This window comes from Tamandua tetradactyla, chromosome 18, assembly GCF_023851605.1.
Source record: "Tamandua tetradactyla isolate mTamTet1 chromosome 18, mTamTet1.pri, whole genome shotgun sequence".
NCBI lineage: Eukaryota > Metazoa > Chordata > Mammalia > Pilosa > Myrmecophagidae > Tamandua > Tamandua tetradactyla.
The window spans coordinates 23,715,286-23,733,653 of record NC_135344.1 but is presented as its reverse complement, the minus strand read 5'-3'; the positions used below and the strand labels follow the sequence as shown (position 1 = coordinate 23,733,653).

The 18,368-nt window shown below is 38.2% G+C and overlaps 1 protein-coding gene across 2 annotated transcripts in view; it reads right to left on the bottom strand.

Moving 5' to 3' along the window:
* ALPK2 (alpha kinase 2) overlaps positions 1 to 17,601 on the bottom strand; it is a 155,471-nt gene extending 137,870 nt beyond the window's left edge. The window contains exon 1 of one of the 2 annotated variants that reach the window (XM_077135352.1): positions 17,317 to 17,601. The gene's annotated coding sequence lies outside the window, so the exon portion shown is untranslated. Of the gene's footprint in view, positions 1 to 14,960; positions 15,108 to 17,316 lie in introns of those variants that run through there. The other variant, XM_077135353.1, reaches the window with a different exon arrangement.
* Between the last annotated feature and the right edge of the window lie 767 nt (positions 17,602 to 18,368).

Sequence of the window (18,368 nt, the reverse complement as noted above, 5' to 3'; positions counted from 1 at the left end):
TGACCACTCATTGTCCACAAGAAGATTCACTACGTTATACAGTCCCACATGGGGTCCCTGGTTAACATATGTTATATTTAAGGGTATCATAAGCCCCTCTTACACAGATGGCAAATTACTTTCACAGAATAGGAACAGAATGCATCTGTACAATGGCAAATAGATATATATCCCAGATTATGTTACAATACATTTGACGATTGAAGACTTGAGGGCTCCAATAGGGATAAAAATGCCAGACTTAGCACATCATATTATTTACTTAGAAGACAGCAATGTGTAAGGGAAAAGTTGTTCCCAGTTAGGTTTAAAGAAGTATAAAAGAAAAAATCAAAAGCAGAACCTTATCAAAGAGAAAGAGAGGATCTTGAAAGCAGCAAGAGAAAAGCAATCCATCACATACAAGGGAAACCCAATAAGACTATGTGTAGATTTCTCAGCAGAAACCATGGAGGCGAGTAGACAGTGGGATGATATATTTAAATTACTAAAAGAGAAAAACTGCCAACCAAGAATTCTATACCCAGCAAAATTGTATTTCAAAAATGAGGGAGAAATTAAAACATTTTCAGACAAAAAATCACTGAGAGAATTTGTGACCAAGAGACCAGCTCTGCAAGAAATACTAAAGGGAGCACTAGAGACAGATATGAAAAGACAGAAGAGAGAGGTGTGGAGAAGAGTGTAGAAAGAAGGAAAATTAGATATGACATATAAAATACAAAAGGAAAAATGGTAGAAGAAAGTACTACCCATACAGTAATAACACTAAATGTTAATGGATTGAACTCCCCAATCAAAAGACAGACTGGCAGAATGGATTAAAAAACAGGATCCTTCTATATGCTGTCTACAGGAAACACATCTTAGACCCAAAGATAAACATAGGTTGAAAGTGAAAGGTTTGGAAAAGATATTCCATGCAAATAACAACCAGAAAGGATCCGGAGTAGCTATACTAATATCCAACAAATTAGACTTCAAATGTAAAACAGTTAAAAGAGACAAAGAAGGATACTATCTACTAATAAAAGGAACAATTAAACAAAAAACATAACAATCATAAATATTTACGCACCGAATCAGAATGCCCCAAAATATGTGAGGAATACACTACAAATACTGAAAAGGGAAATAGACACATCTACCATAATAGTTGGAGACTTCAATTCCCCACTCTCATCAATGAACAGAACATCTAGACAGGATCAATAAAGAAACAGAGAATTTGAATATTACAATAAATGAGCTAGACTTAACAGACATTTATAAGACATTACACCCCACAAAAGCAGGATACACCTTTTTCTCAAGTGCTCATGGATCATTTTCAAAGACAGACCATATGCTGGGTCACAAAGCAAGTCTCAACAAATTTAAAAAGATTGAAATCATACACAACACTTTCTCAGATCATAAAGGAATGAAGTTGGAAATCAATAATAGGCAGAGCACCAGAAAATTCACAAATATGTGGAGGCTCAACAACACACTCTTAAAAAACCAGTGGGTCAAGGAAGAAATCACAAGAGAAATCAGTAAATATCTCGAGGCGAATGAAAATGAAAACACAACATATCAAAACTTATGGGACGCAGCAAAGGCAGTGCTAAGAGGGAAATTTATTGCCCTAAATGCCTATATCAAAAAAGAAGAAAGGGCAAAAATGGCGGAATTAACTGTCCACTTGGAAGAACTGGAGAAAAAACAGCAAACTAACCCCAAAGCAAGCAAAAGGAAAGAAATAACAAAGATGAGAGCAGAAATAAATGAAATTGAGAACATGAAAACAATTGAGAAAATCAATAAAACCAGAAGTTGGTTCTATGAGAAAATCAATAAGATTGATGGGCCCTTAGCAAGATTGACAAAAAGAAGAAGAGAGAGGACGCAAATAAATAAGATCAGAAATGGAAGAGGAGACATAACCACTGACCCCACAGAAATAAAGGAGGCAATAACAGGATACTATGAACAACTTTGTGTTAATAAATACAACAATGTAGATGAAATGGACAACTTCCTAGAAAGGCATGAACAACCAACTTTGACTCAAGAAGAAATAGATGACCTCAGCAAACCAATCTCAAGTAAAGAAATTGAATCAGTCATTAAAAAGCTTCCCAAAAAGAAAAGTCCAGGACCAGACAGCTTCACATGTGAATTCTACCAAACATTCCAGAAAGAATCAGTACAACCCTGCTCCAACTCTTCAAAAAAATTGAAGTGGAGGGAAAGCTACCTAATTCATTCTATGAAGTCAACATTACCCTCATACCAAAACCAGGCAAAGATATTACAAAAAAAGAAAACTACAGACCAATCTCTCTAATGAATATAGATGCAAAAATCCTCAACAAAATTCTAGCAAATCAAATCCAGCAACACATTAAAAGAATTATACATCATGACCAAGTAGGATTCATCCCAGGTATGCAAGGATGGTTCAACATAAGAAAATCAATTAATGTAATACACCATATCAACAAATCAAAGCAGAAAAATCACATGATCATCTCAATTGATGCAGAGAAGGCATTTGACAAAATTCAACATCCTTTCCTGTTGAAAACACTTCAAAGGATAGGAATACTAGGGAACTTCCTTAAAATGATAAAGGGAATATATGAAAAACCCACAGTTAATATCATCCTCAATGGGGAAAAACTGAAAACTTTCCCCCTAAGATCAGGAACAAGACAAGGATGTCCACTATCACCACTGTTATGCAACATTGTGTTGGAAGTTCTAGCCAGAGCAATTAGACAAGAAAAAGAAATACAAGGCATCAAAATTGGAAAGGAAGAAGTAAAACTATCACTGTTTGCAGATGATATGATACTATATGTTGAAAACCCTGAAAAATCCACAGCAAAACTATTAGAGCTAATAAACGAATAGAGCAAAGTGGCAGGTTACAAGATCAACATTCAAAAATCCATAGTGTTTCTATACACTAGCAATGAACAATCTGAGAGGGAAATCAAGAAACAAATTGCATTTACAATTGCAACTAAAATAATAAAATACTTAGGAATAAATTTAGCTAAAGAGACAAAAGACCTATACAAAGAAAACTACAAAAAACTGCTAAAAGAAATCACAGAAGACCTAAATAGATGGAAGGGCATACCATGTTCATGGACTGGAAAACTAAATATACTTAAGATGTCAATTCTACCTAAATTGATTTACAGATTCAATGCAATACCAATCAAAATCCCAACAACTTACTTTTCAGAAATAGAAAAACCAATAAGCAAATTTATCTGGAAGGGCAGGGTGCCCTGAATTGTTAAAAGTATCTTTAGGAAAAAAAAAACGAAGCTGGAAGTCTCACACTGCCTGACTTTAAGGCATATTATGAAGCCACAGTGGTCAAAACAGAATGGTACTGGCATAAAGATAGATATATTGACCAATGGAATCGAAAAGAGTGCTCAGATATAGACCCTCTCATCTGTGGACATTTGATCTTTGATAAGGCAGTCAAGCCAACTCACCTGGGACAGAACAGTCTCTTCAATAAATGGTGCCTAGAGAACTGGATATCCATATGCAAAAGAATGAAAGAGGACCCGTATCTCACACCCTATACAAAAGTTAACTCAAAATGGATCAAAGATTTAAACATTAGGTCTAAGACCATAAAACAGTTAGAGGAAAATGTAGGGAGATATCTTATAAATCTTATAATTGGAGGCGGTTTTATAGACCTTACACCTAAAGCAAGAGCACTGAAGAAAGAAAGAAGGAAATGGGAGCTCCTCAAAATTAAACACTTCTGTGCATCAAAGAACTTCATCAAGAAAGTAAAAAGACAGCCTACACAATGGGAGACAATATTTGGAAACGACATCAGATAAAGGTCTAGTATCCAGAATTTATAAAGAGATTGTTCAACTCAACAACAAAAAGACAGCCAACCCAATTACAAAGTGGGAAAAAGACTTGAACAGACACTTCTCAGAAGAGGAAATACAAATAGACAAAAGGCACACGAAGAGATGCTCAATGTCCCTGGCCATTAGAGAAATGCAAATCAAAACCACAATGAGATATCATCTCACACCCACCAGGATGGCCATTATCAAAAAAACAGAAAATGAAAAGTGCTGGAGAGGATGTGGAGAAAGAGGCACACTTATCCACTGTTGGTGGGAATGTCAAATGGTGTAACCACTGTGGAAGGCAGTTTTGTGGTTCCTCAAAAAGCTGAATATAGAATTGCCATAAGACCCAGCAATACCACTGCTAGGTATCTACTCAGAGGACTTAAGGGCAAAGACACAAACGGACACTTGCATACCAATGTTTATAGCAGCATTATTTACAATTGCAAAGAGATGGAAACGGCCAAAATGTCCATCAACAGACGAGTGGCTAAACAAACTGTGGTATATACATATGATGGAATATTATGCAGCTTTAAGACAGAATAAACTTATGAAGTATGTAACAACATGGATGGACCTTGAGAACATTATGCTGAGTGAGAGTAGCCAAAAACTAAAGGACAAATACTGTATGGTCTCACTGATATGAACTGACATTAGTGAATAAACTTGGAATATGTCGTTGGTAACAGAGATCATCAGGAGATAGAAATAGGGTAAGATATTGGGTAATTGGAGCTGAAGGGATACAGACTGTGCAACAGGACTGAATACAAAAACTCAGAAATGGACAGCACAATACTACCTAACTGTAATATAATTATGTTAAAATGCTGAATGAAGCTGCATGTGAGAATGACAGAGGGAGGAGGGCTGGGGACATAAATGAAATCAGATGTTAAAGATAGATCTTAAAGATTGAGATGGTATAATCTACGAATGCCTAGAGTGTATAACAATAGTGAACTGTACAATGTACAAATTTTAAAAATGTTTTTGCATGAGGAAGAATAAAGGAATGTCATTATTGCAGGGTGCTGAAAATAGATGGTAATTAATATTTTAAAATGTCACCTTATGTGTGAGTCTAAAGCAAAAAATGTTTGTTTCAAAATTTATATTTTGACTAGAGCATTTCCTAATATAACTTATGTAGATAGTTTGACTGAACATCATAAGTACTTGGAATCTCAGGTAGGACATGAGATTTTGTTGGTTTGTCCAGAGTGATGCCCCAATGAATCCCAGAGTGATTTGATCAGTGAGTGGAAAAATATTTGCAAGCCCCCTTCGGGGAATGGTGAGAGCGGGGAGAAATTTAACTTCCCCAAGTCGAATTCTTGATATTCTCACAAGCAGTGTGGACAACCAAAGCTCTAGGCTGAGCCCCCAGTCTTGGGGTTTGTTCATATGAAACTTAACCCCACAAAGGATAGGTCAAGTCTACTTAAAATTTAGGCCTAAGAGTCACCCCCAAGAGAGCCTCTTTTGTTGCTCAGATGTGGCCTCTCTCTCCAGCCAACACAGCAAGCAGACTCACCACCCTCCCCCTGTCTATGTGGGACATGACTCCCAGGGGTGTGGATCTTCCTGGCAACGTGGGACAGAGATCCTGGAATGAGCTGAGACTCGGCATCAAGGGACTGAGAAAAACCCTAGAATGAGCTGAGAATTAACATCAAGGGATTGAGAGAACCTTCTCGACCAAAAGGGGGAAGAGTGAAATGAAACTACGTGTCAGTGGCTGAGAGATTCCAAACAGAGTCGAGAGGTTATCCTGGAGGTTATTTTACACATTAAGTAGATATCACCTTGTTGTTCAAGATGTAGTGGAGAGGCTGGAGGGAACTGCCTAAAAATGTAGTGATGTGTTCCAGTAGCCATGTTTCTTGATAATGACTGAACAATGATATAGCTTTCACAATGTGACTCTGTAAATGTGAAAACCTTGTGTCTGATGCTCCTTTTATCTACCATATCAACAAGAGTAGGACATATGGAATAAAAATAAACAACAGGGGGAACAAATGTTAAAATAAATTTAGTTTGAAATGCTAGTGGTAAATGAAAGTGAGGGTAAGGGGTATGGTACGTATAACTTTTTTTTCTCTATTATCGTTTTATTTCTTTTTCTAAATCGATGCAAATGTTCTAAGAAATGATGAATATGCAACTATGTGATGATATTAAGAATTACTGATTATATATGTAGAATGGAATGATATCTTGTTGTTTTGTTTGTTATTTTTTAATTAATAAAAAATAATAAATAAATTCATTAAAAAAATGGACAACCTTAATGATACCCTTCTTCACAAGGATGAAAATGTTTAAAGAAAACATGGAGCATGTCATTGAATTACTGTATGAATAAATGCATAAGCAAGCATGGATTCCATTTTGGAGGTTTAAGCTGATGACAGAAGCTGATTTAATATCAGTATATATTTCTCAAGATTATTAAACAAATGACTTTATGGCTAAATCTAAGCATAAGGCAGAAGCAAAATATAAGTCCAGTTTAAATTTTGTATGGTATTTCATGATTAGTAGTGAAAACTGTATATATGAGCTGAACTGCTGTCCTTGACTCTGTAAAAAGCATGGAACAAGGGTTGGCAAATAAATAAAAGGGTGTGACTTCGAGTTGGAAACATCATCTCACCTGGTGTGTGGACCAGTAGTGATGCCTATGTCTCTGTACCACTTTATTTTGTTCAATAGCTTTAATGAGATATGTTTTAGTTTGTTAAAGCTGCCAGAATGCAATATACCAGAAATGGGTTGGCTTTAAAAAGGGGAATGTATTAAGTTACAAGTTTACAGTTCTAAGACCATAGAAATGTCCAAACTAAGACATCCAAAGAAAGATACCTTGACTCTAAAGAAAGAAATGATAGGATTCAGGGTTTCTCTCTCAGCTGGGAAGGCACATGGCAACGTTTGTTAGCTTTCTCTACCTTCAAACAGTTTCCCTGGGGGCATTTTCTTTCTTCATTTCCAAAGGTCTCTGGCCATGTGGGCTCTGTTGGCACTGAAGCTTTTTCCAAAATGGTTCCCTCTTAAAGGGCTCCAGTAAGAAACCCCACCTTTAATGGATGGAGACACATCTCCTGGAAACCACCTAATCAAAAGGTACCACCCACAACTGGGTGGGTCACATCTTCATGGAAACAATAACAAAAGATCCCACCCAGCAATATTGTATGAGGATTAAAGAACATGGCTTTTCTGGCGTACACAACAGTTACACACCAGCACAAGATATGATTCAAATACCATATAACTCATTTAAAGTGTTTGATAAAATGGTCTTCAGTATATTCACAGATTTGTGCATCCATCACCATAATCAATTTTAGAGCATTCTCATTACCTCCAAAAGAACCTTGTACCCCTTAGCTATTGTCCCCCAAGTATCCCAAGCCCTCTGGCTCCCAGTCATAGGCAAGCACTAATCTAATTTCTGTCTCTATGGGTTTGCCTCTTCTAGATATTTCATATAAATAGAGTCATATAGTATGTGGTCCTTGGGGTCTAGCTTCTTTGATGTACCATAATGCCTTCAAGGTTCATCTATGTTGTAGCATGTATTGGAACTTCATTCCTTTTTATTGCCAATCTCCAACACTTCTTAAGAAAAACGTTGGGTGTGGAGGGATGAGTACCCTGAGTCTGCACATTCCTAGAATACCATTCAAGTGGGGAGGTGAGAATGGCTGTCATGGCTGGATAACTCTCTCCTGAACAAGAAGATTGTGGGCCAACCCCTGGCTTTGTCACATCCAGGGTTGAAGATACATCCAGATTTATCATTTACCTGAAAGAGGTATTGAGCCTGTTACCTCCTCTGCAAAAGAGGATAATATGCTTATTTCATAGAGTTGTTCTATGGATTAGAATCTAGGTAAATTGCCTAATAAGAATCAGTCACATTGTTGGTTCTCATATTGGTAGACTTTAAGGAAAGATTTCACTTGGTTCAAACAATTTCCTGTTCTGCTGTGCGTTATCACAATGTTTTTTTTTTTTTTAAGTAATGTTCCAACAGATGTTTAACAAGTTCTCCTGGTGTAATGTTCACTGTAATAGTAATTTACAGGACATGACTCCTTCAGTCCCATTCCTGGGGACTATTGCTATGGATGGAAAGAGACAAAAGGACAAATCAAGAAGTCAAAAGTTGGGGTGACCCATATGTGTCACCTGTGGCACCCCCTTAAGTGACTACTTCCTGACAGTGATGTCCCATGCGTTCAAATATTTAGCAAGACCCACTATTTGACTCACACAGTTGGTTTCATGGCCATGTGTCACAGCCATGGGGCACTTACTGTGCTGGCGAAAGCGAAAGGATGGTTACATCAGGCCATGGTTCATGTGCCATGGCTTCCTCTGACGGGGAGAACTCCCCTTGAGGACAGACTTCTTATACTCTGTAGAGATGACTGCAATTAATATTGAACTACTGATATCTGTGGAAGGGGCCGTGGTGGGGTTTGCAGACAATGCTGGAGGGACAATATGTTAACTGGAAAGAACAAGACCTTTGCCTTGTTTTTCAGCTGTGTGGCCCAGGACACACTTCTTCTTTTTTAAAAAAATTTTATTTGATTTTAATTATACGGATTCTAAATGGACAGATTCACATTCATAAAAATACATATAAAAGTAGAGTCCCCTGCAAGCACCATCCCTCAATCTCAGTACTTTCCCAGAGGACTTGGGGTCCTTCTAGGCATTCTTTTATTAATTTTTAAGTATATATATAATTTTGTTGAATGTATGGTTTTACATCATCTAAACTCATTATGCAGTTGGCTTATTTTACTTGGCAATATTGTCAAGCCAATCTAATTAATTTTTGTTCTTGTATGGATGACGTATAGCTTCATAGGAGTTTTTTAGACTTTACAAATGTGTATCAAAGAACATCCTAGTACATGCCTCCTTGGACACAAGTGGTTCTCCAGACCAGATACCAAGAAATGAAGTTGTGAAATGAAAGTCTTCATATATTGCACTTAAGAAGTACTCCAAAATGGCAGGGCTCTAAACAGAGCACCAGAAAGAAGTAGCTATGAAGGGTATGGATCACTGCACCACACTGCCTTGGGTCAAACCTTAGCTCTGTCTCTTACTAGTCTAGTTTCTCTTGGCCTCAGTTTTTTCATCTGTAAAACTACAATAGTAGTACCTATTTCATTTGGTTGTTATGAAAATGAAATGAGTCAGTATATATGAAGCACTTCTGAATAACACAGCAAACACTCAGTATTAAATGCTATCAGTGACTGTGACTTTAACATTGACATAAATAATATCCATCTCTCAAGTCAGTGAAGAACAAGTAAGAGGCTATCAGAGAGTTCTTCGAACATTTAAAGCACTCTAACACTACCAAGTGTTATTTTGGCTAATCTGCCCCATGCAGAGCTGGTGGCATAGCTGCTGTCAGCAGAAATCCTGCTGTCAGCTCCAGGAATCTGGGAAAAGCTTATGGCCCACATGCAGATAATGTGCCACCAGTTCTTCTTGAGCTGGTAGGAAAGCTGGCAGTAGAGCTCTTTCTCCTTGGGGACAAGAGAGTTAGTTCTGAACACCCAACCTAATCCAATGGCAATGATGTTCCTGAATTTGCCATCTAAGTTACTGCAGAATGGACACTACCCTTACTGTCACTCAATACCCAACTCTGTATTAGCTGGCAGAAAGCAACCATGCCCAAAGTTGGGTTCTGGAAGAGGGGAGGGAGGAGACCAGATCATATAGGAAGAGACAACTAACATTGTACTGAGTGCCTACTAAGAGTCAGCCCCAGGCTAGGCACTTCATGTACATTATCACATTTAATCCTCACAGCAAGGTATTCTTTCCCCTTTTCACAGGTAATGACTTGGAGGCCTAACTAACTTCAAAGACCTGATGTAACAAACCTCATTTTTCACTGCTTCCAAGTGGCAGGCTTGTATACGAGCCTAAGTTTGTTGAAGCCTAAACATGCTCTTTCTTGGGTATGATTTTTAGGACGGTATGTAAAAAGAAGCAAGAAAATAAGAGCATGAAAAGAGGCTCAACATCATCAGTCATTAGGGAAATACAAATGAAAACCACAGTTAGAAAGCATTTCATACCCACTAGAATGACTATAATAAAAAAGACAGACAAGGTTGGAGAAGATGGGAAAAAAAACAAGCACCCACATACATTGTTGGTGGAAATGTAAAGGGGTACAGACACTCTTGAAAATAGTTTGGCAGTTTCTTAGAAAGTTAAAAATAAATTTACTATTTGATCCAACAGCTTCACTCCTAGGAATCTACCCAAGAGAAATGAAAACACATTATTCACCAAAGACCTACACAAATGTTCTTAGCAGCATTTTTCATAATAGCGGTAAATTGGAAGCAGCCTAAACACCCATCAGTTAGTGAATGGGTAGATAAAATGTGGTATACCATGCAATACTATTGCATTCTATAGATACATGGTATGACATGAACGAATCTCAAAAACATGATGCTCAATGAAAGAAGCCGGACCCAGGAGACCAACGTTGTGTGATTCCATGTATATGAAAATTCAAAAGAGGCAAAGCTATAGCCACAGAAAGTAGAATAGTGGTTGCTAGAGGGCCAGCAGGCAGTGGGAAGAATGCTGATTAACAATAAATGTGTGTAAGGGATCTTTTTGGGGTGATAAAATGTTCTAAAACTAACGTCTGATGATGGTTTTACTAAAAAATTGAACACTTGGAAAGAAAAAATTACATGATATACAAAATACGCCTCACTGGTGTTAACTTTTAAAACAGAGGCAAGAAGACATTTAATGAGTGCCTACTATATTTATTGCAGCATTGTTTGTTTGTGATAGCAAAAGACTGGAAGCAACCTAAATGTTCATCAATAGAAATCTGACTGTAGTTTATCTATACAAAAGAACCCTTAAAAAACAAACAAACAGCAACGGCCATTTAAAAGAAGAGGCAGTTCTATGTGCATTGATATGGAATAATCACTAGGTTTATTATTACGTGAGATAAATAAGGTATAGACAAGTGTATGGAGTATGCTATCACTTACATAACAACTACATAAAAGAATATTCTTATATGCTTGTTTATACATATAACTCTAGAAATACCCAGAAAAAGATTAACCTTTTCTCAGAAGAGGTGAGTGTTGAGATACCAAGGGGATGCATGAGGGGGACAATGAATGTCTGTGCATATCCTTTTAAATATTTTGAATTTATACTGCTGCTTAATAAACTAAATATTAATAGTGAACAACTCTATGTATGTGTCAGCTGGTGTGTACTAAGGATGTATGAATGGTGAAATGCTGTGCTGTAGTTGCTGCTCTCCCTGGTATTGTTCTGAACTTTTTTTAAGGTGGAATAGGAGTCTTCCCACTGAAATCCTCCTCTTCTCTGCCATTTAAAACCTGTAGTAGTTTCCAGTTCTTTAAGTGAGGTCTAAAAACATAGCTCAAGGTGAAAGAAACCTAAGAGATTTTTGAATCTCCCCTGACTTTATAATTGAGAAACACACTGGTAACACAGGCAGGTTAAGTAACTTTCCCAAGGTAGCACAGCTTGTTAGCGGCACAGGCCAGGTGTCTTGAATCTGATTTCTAATTGATCGTATTGAAAGATACAGTCTCTTACCTATCTTATCCTTGTTCTCTCTCAGGATAAACACCAAAGCCAGGAAAGCTTGTAATGGCATAAATGTACAGAACTTCCATGAGTTAATTAGCGACGATCGCTTTGGTTCGAAGTTGAATGTCATGGGCTGTTGTGTCTAGTCTAGGAAGGTTTCATCAAAGCAATGACTAAGAACATTGTGTAGTAAAGAAAATCTCTCTCTGGTTCCTCCCGTACCTCTCCGCCAACATTCCTCAAGCTTGCTTTCCCTATAACAGAAATCCCAGAGGAAATCTGCCTCAGCCCTCTTGGGAGAATTTTAATTGGGACCAGGAGGTGAAACCTTGTAGAATTTCGGGCTTCAGCCACGTAGTGGAGGACCCGGGAAATCAGAGCTTCTCCTCTGTCTCAGTCCCCGCCCTGTAGTCACTGAGATTATGGCCCACCTTGGGTGTAATTAACTGAACTTGGATTTATGATGCCAAACAAATCACCTCTCAGCACGAAAACTCAAGAAAGTGAGCTGCGTGGGGATCTGTCAGAGGTACTGAAGAGACTCAGCCTCATCCTGCCACACACCCTTCATCTGGCCACTGTTTAGGGATTTAGGGGAAACTTTTCGTGTATTGCCTCCACTTGCCTCATTTTCTAAATCATTTTTTAATCTAAACTTTTTTTTTTTAGTAAATAAACCAAGCCTTAGGAAGAAGGCACCTCACACCAAATGAAAATCTTCAGATGTGGGACTGTATGATTCAAGGTTCATTCCAGGAAGAAGTAGGACTATTAGGGGAAGAATGTTTCAACTTGTCTGAACTTAACGCTAAAATATGAATGCTGCCCACAGCTAACCTTATGACTAAGGCAAGAGATAGTTTGACTTTACAGACCTTTTTCCAAAATATCTAAAACCTTCTAAAGTGCCCATCATGCTACTCCTCCCCAACTCTATGTACATCCCTGACCCCACACAGCAGCCTTCTGACCCATTGACTACACCCTTCCTTCTTAAGGGCCCTGATTGGTCTAAACTGATCAGCATACTCCTAGCTCAGCGATTGGTTCCATTGGCAAAGTCTAAGCCAATCAGCACATGGGTGGTCCAGTCAGTGCAAAGCTTAGGTCTTTCACGCCTTCTGAAGATGAAAAAGAAAACACATGGACCAAAGGGCAGTCTGATAGCCAACTTTAGATTGAGGATGAAGCCAAAAGGCAGAAAAAGAGAAGAGCCTCAAGAAGTGATGAAAAATAGAGCCAGGGCCCCAACCAACTTCCTGAACTTCTCAGTTATGTGAGCCAATATTGTTTAATGTAGAGATGATTTTTTTTTTACTTCCGGGAAGCATCCCAAAGCATCCATAGCTCCTCCCTCCCCATCTATGGTGCCTGAAATTCCCACCACTGGTTCTCCTTTCTAGATTTCTGTGTCATACATGTTGCCTTTCCAAGTCACAGGCATATGTAAAGGACTTGAAACCAGATGGCTTGACCAAAGAATGCCTCCCCAAGATAGTCAGTGCTAAGAAGAACTGTGGAAAACCTAACTCTACCAAACCACTTTTCTGATTTCTGTAGTATCCTATACCTTTCTGCTCATCATGAGTTTTTTTGAAAACCTTTGTTTCCTTTACACAGAAGGACTGGACTTCCATCTCTGTATATCAAATCCCACCATTTTGGAAACCCCAGCTGAAATGCTAGCCTCTCCTTGAGGCCTTCCTTAATATCCTCAAATGGAAAAAAGTCATCGTTCCTCCCCCACCAAACGGTGGCTCACTTAGCTGAGCATACCCTCCCCGCAGGCAAGACTGTAAGCTCTTTGCCTGCAGGATCCCTATTTGGGTTGTCTTTGTATTTTCTCCTGCACTGTATGTTGCGCTGTGACTCCTGATCTTGGAGAAGAAGGCATGTTGACTGATTAAAACAAAAACAAGTGAAATAGGTTACTTTCAGGAATCTCAGGTCTAAGAAATGGCTGGAACAGTGGTTCTCAGAGTCCCCATACCAATACTATCAGCATCATCTGGGGACTTATAAGAACTACAAATCCTCAGGACCTATTGAATCAGAAACTCTGTGGGTGGGCGCAGCAACCTGTGTTTTAGTGAGCCCTCTAGATGTGTTGTATTTCAAAGTTTGAGAATCACTACACTAGTGCTTGGTTATTACAGAGCAGGGTTCAAGGTAAAGGGATTAGGAAATCAGGGGGGTCTTCAGCATCAGACTTGCTGGGAGAGGTATGGTGCAGTATATACAGAACTGAACATCTGTTCAACCTGGTTTCCTGAATCTCCTGATATATTTTATCCATTCAGAAAACCCAACTAGGGCTTAAAAGATTTTAAATGTTTTTTTTCTCTCATGTAGGTTGGATGTCTAACTATTCCTTCCTTTTTGCCAACCCTAAGATGACAATCACTTTCTCCATTTCAACATTTTCAGTTTTTCTTTATGGCAAAATTAAACCCAGAATAACAGGGTTCTTTGTTGCTTTTAAAAGGTGAAACTGTGAGTAACTCAAGAATTTATCAATGCATTCTGATGTGCCTGGGCAAAAACTGTGGGGTACCTTAGGAAAAACAAGGGATAATAAGGTTTTTTTTTCCCCCTTAAATATTTTTATTGATAAAACAACATAACAAACATAAACATTCTTAACGTACAAACATTCCATACATGGTATACAATCAGTGGCTCACAATTTCATCACAAAGTTATGTATTCATCACCATGATCATTTTGTAGAACATTTGTATCACTCCAGAAAAAGAAATAAAAAGAAAAAGCATATCCATATTGTTTACTCATCTGTCCATGCTCTAGGTAAAGGGAGCATCAGATACAAGGTTTTCACAATCACTCAGTCACATTGTAAAAGCTATATCATTATACAATCATCTTCAAGAAACATGGCTACTAGAGGGGTAAGGGGTATGGTATGTATGAATTTCTTTCTGTTTTCTTTTTATTTCTTTTTCTGAATTGATGCAAATGTTCTAAGAAATTATTCTGATGATGAATATACAGCTATGTGATGATATTGTGAGTTACTGATTATATATGTAGAATGGAATGATCATATGGTAAGAATGTTTGTGTTTGTATGTTGGTATGTTTAATAAATAAAAAAAAAAAAAAAGAAAGAAACAAGGCTACTGGAACATGGCTTTACATTTTCAGGTACTTCCCTCTAGCCTCTCTAATACACCATAAACTGAAAGGGGGTATCTATGTAATGCACAAGAATAACCTCCAGGATAACCTCTTGACTCGGTTTGAAATCTCTCAGCCTAGAGGGTAGTATGAAGTTTGATAAAATTCTTCAGTGCTGTCCCACAAGTCCTGCTGATGATTCTTGGTCTCCCCCTCCATACCTGACTGGCCTCACCCAGAACAAGAAAGCAGACCACTCACTGTGAGCCCCTAGACTGCCTCCCAATTTCAGCCCACACTGTGCTTCCTCAGTTGGGGACGACATGGCTCCGGGATGGCCCGCCAAGCCGCAGCCTCTGCTCAGCTGATTTCCACGAGCTCTCACCCAGTCCCACTCCTCTCACTCTACAATGCCTGTGATTAAGCAAAAAAAAAAAAAAAAGGCTCAACTAAGGTTCCTGAGGAAAATCTAGGCTTGTGCTTTAGTTTTCATAATAATCCCAAACATCATCTTGTACACATAAATTTATCCTTACCTTCCATTCCTTTGAATTTATGAAAACTCATATTTTAAAATGGTATTGATACATAGTAAAAAGCATCCTCAGATGATTTTGATAAATCTCTCTCTTTAAATACGAACATTAGCTATTTTTAGGCAAAATTTTTTTATTTATCATAGATGCATTCTAAAATATAATTGTTCTCTCTTTAACCCTCATATATTTCCAAGCACTGAATTTTCCTCAAAAAAATGTAATTTGGGCGGGCCGCGGTGGCTCAGCGGGCAAAGTGCTTGCCTGCTATGCCGGAGGACCTCGGTTCGATTCCCGGCCCCAGCCCATGTAACAAAAACGGAGAAACAGAATACAAGAAAATGTTTAAAAATGTTTCCCTTTCTTCCTTCCTTCCTTCCTTCTCTCTGTCTTTCCAAAAAAAAAAAAAAAAAAATGTAATTTTCTGTGTTATTTTTGTTTAATAATTGTACTAATGTCAATAATATGTCGTTTCTATTACTTTTATATAGTTTATATGATAAAAGCATTCTTTAGTTTTAGCAAAACAAAAAAGAGAGAAGCTTTTTAAGTAACCAAGGAGAACTAATTTTTGTTGAGAAACTGTGGTGTGGCATATGCTTTAGGTGTATTTACTCATCTAATTGCCCTGCCAGTCCTATCAAAGTGCATATTGTTATCTTCATTTTACAGAAGAGAAAACTGGGCTTCAAACAGATTGAAAACTGTACTATAGTCAGGATTTAATTTGGGATCTGACTTCATAGCCTGTGCTTTTTTCCTCAGCACCACCCTACTTCCCTCCAACCAGTTTAGGAAATTAGCATCCTTCTTAAAAAGGCTGATGCCAACATCTCAGTGTGCATGGGACTGTTAAAAACTAAGTTGGGGTGGGGGAGAGAAACTTTGCAGGTGATAATAGGAATTCCACCTTACCTAAAAATCTTCTCTAAATTGTGGCTGAATGTTTTATAAGAACTCAAAAGAACAATGCTGTGTGGGAACTGAAATGTATTTATTTGTTTTAAGTACTGATTTCAAATATCTGAACATGTCTACTAACCATCAGTGCCTTTTAATATAGGATTTTTCCATTTGTCTTTTGAGGAGGTAGCTCACAGCATCCTGAGTTTCAATTCAGAAGAGTCACATCATAAACACTTGCTCAATTTACCCTTAGTTGGGATGCTGCTATGAAATGTCTCACACACTGTTGGAGCAGCAGAAAGACTAAATTACCATTCCTGGCTAATTAATCTTTAAAAATGAAAGCTGCCTTTACTTAAGGAAAAGGTTGTGGAAAGGAAATATTTAGAGGCAAAGCAGCTTTAAATGCTTGTATCTATTTTTATATATTTGCCAGATAGCTGTAATTTATACTCTTGATCTTAAAGTTTAGATGTGTTCATGGTAACAGAACACAATGTTGGAGTCATTTTATGAATGGATTTTTTTTGCTTGCGTTTTGCCTTAAATTTCTTAAAAAGATCCATGTAAAGACTTGATGAATATTTGTATCAGCCATTTTGAAATGTTTGATAGGTTTTCAGGAACTTGCATCGCCCGTAGTCAGAGAACATACTGCTGTGTCTACACAAAAGTAAGGATTTTAAATCATCATTCAGATAATCCAAGTCAAAGGAATCACTCTGGACTGAAATACTCAACTAATTCAGGCAGAGATGTATGGGAACTAGGTTACCTGGATAGATTACTCAGTGTTCCATGTTAGCTTACAAAGGTAGAGTCAGCCTTTAGAAATCGCCCCATTGAATCATCTTATATGTCTTTTTCCTTATTGTTGCGGTAGCCTTGCAGTGAAACAAATTATTTCAATTACTGTCAAGCCAAAATAAACAAACATTTAGAAAAACCACAAATAATTTCAACGATGGGTCAGAACAAACAAACTACAAGACCATGCAAATATGTCCACTTTAAAACACTACGTGCCCAATCATTCCATATAGCCCCTATTTGTTTCACCTTGTTTTATTCCATAAGGAAACAATCTGCATTGCTCCCTATCACAGAAACTGTAAACAACAATATATTTAAAGCACAGCTGTTCCTTATTTAAAAACCAAAGTCCGTGTACTTACTGTTCAATATTCTTTATCAAAGAGACGTTATAGGAGAGCTGGCTCAGTTGTGGGCTCCCCAGGCTGGGTGTAAGGCACTGATTGGGTATTTCAATCCTGGGACTGGGATTCAGAAGAGCTACAGGGTTAGGGATCTTTTCCACGAACAGTTGGGTCTATTTCCAGAAAAGTTCATATCTCCCTAAGAGGGAAAATACCATGCTCAGGGAAGTTCTGGAAGGAGAACATTTTTTCCCTGCCCTTGAATAAGCCAGGTCATTGCTGAAGCTGGAGAATATTTTTTAGCATCACTGTGATGAAACTTGAGGGTGTTTCTGCAGTAGGTGTGACACTTGTTGATGCCGCCAGGGAGGCCCTGGCAGAGGGGCCTGGTGAAATGCAGCCGGGCCAGCTGACAAAACCCAGACGAGCGAGCTGTCAGGGACTGCTGGGGAGAGTGGGCAGCTTTCTGCAAAGCCCAAGTAGGACCTCAGGGTTAGTTGCGAGCCTCTTAGAAAAGTAAAAACTTGCTACCTGGTAAATGATTAAGTCCGGGGCAACACAATCAGATCTTGTACCAAGGGTGTCGGACATTTGGAGTACACATAGGAAAACTGTTAAGGGGGTGGAGGAGAGGTTAAATAAAAGTCATATGTTGTTTATTTAGAACTGGCATTGCAGTCGTCCTCTGAAGCGCTCTGAGAAAAGCAGAAGCCACAGCAAGGCAGGCGCCAACCTTCTCCCACTCTCGGCAGTCCCCCACCCCCACCCCCACAGTAACACACGCGCACACATGCACACATGCACACGCACACACACACACTTCCTATTTTGATTGCAGTAGTAAGAAAAAAGAGAACGGAAGACCAGAAAGAAATTCATAGAAGAAATAACCATGGGCCCTGTTCCTTCAAATTGTCAAGAATTGTTTCCTTTAGCAAAGCAGATTTTCTAATGATGTGGGGTTTTATTTTATTAAATTTTGTCCAAATCCAATAAAGAACATAGAAAACCCAGAGTTATCGTTCAGTACCTACTTGGTCTCTCTACAAAAGTATCTAAATGTGCACTAC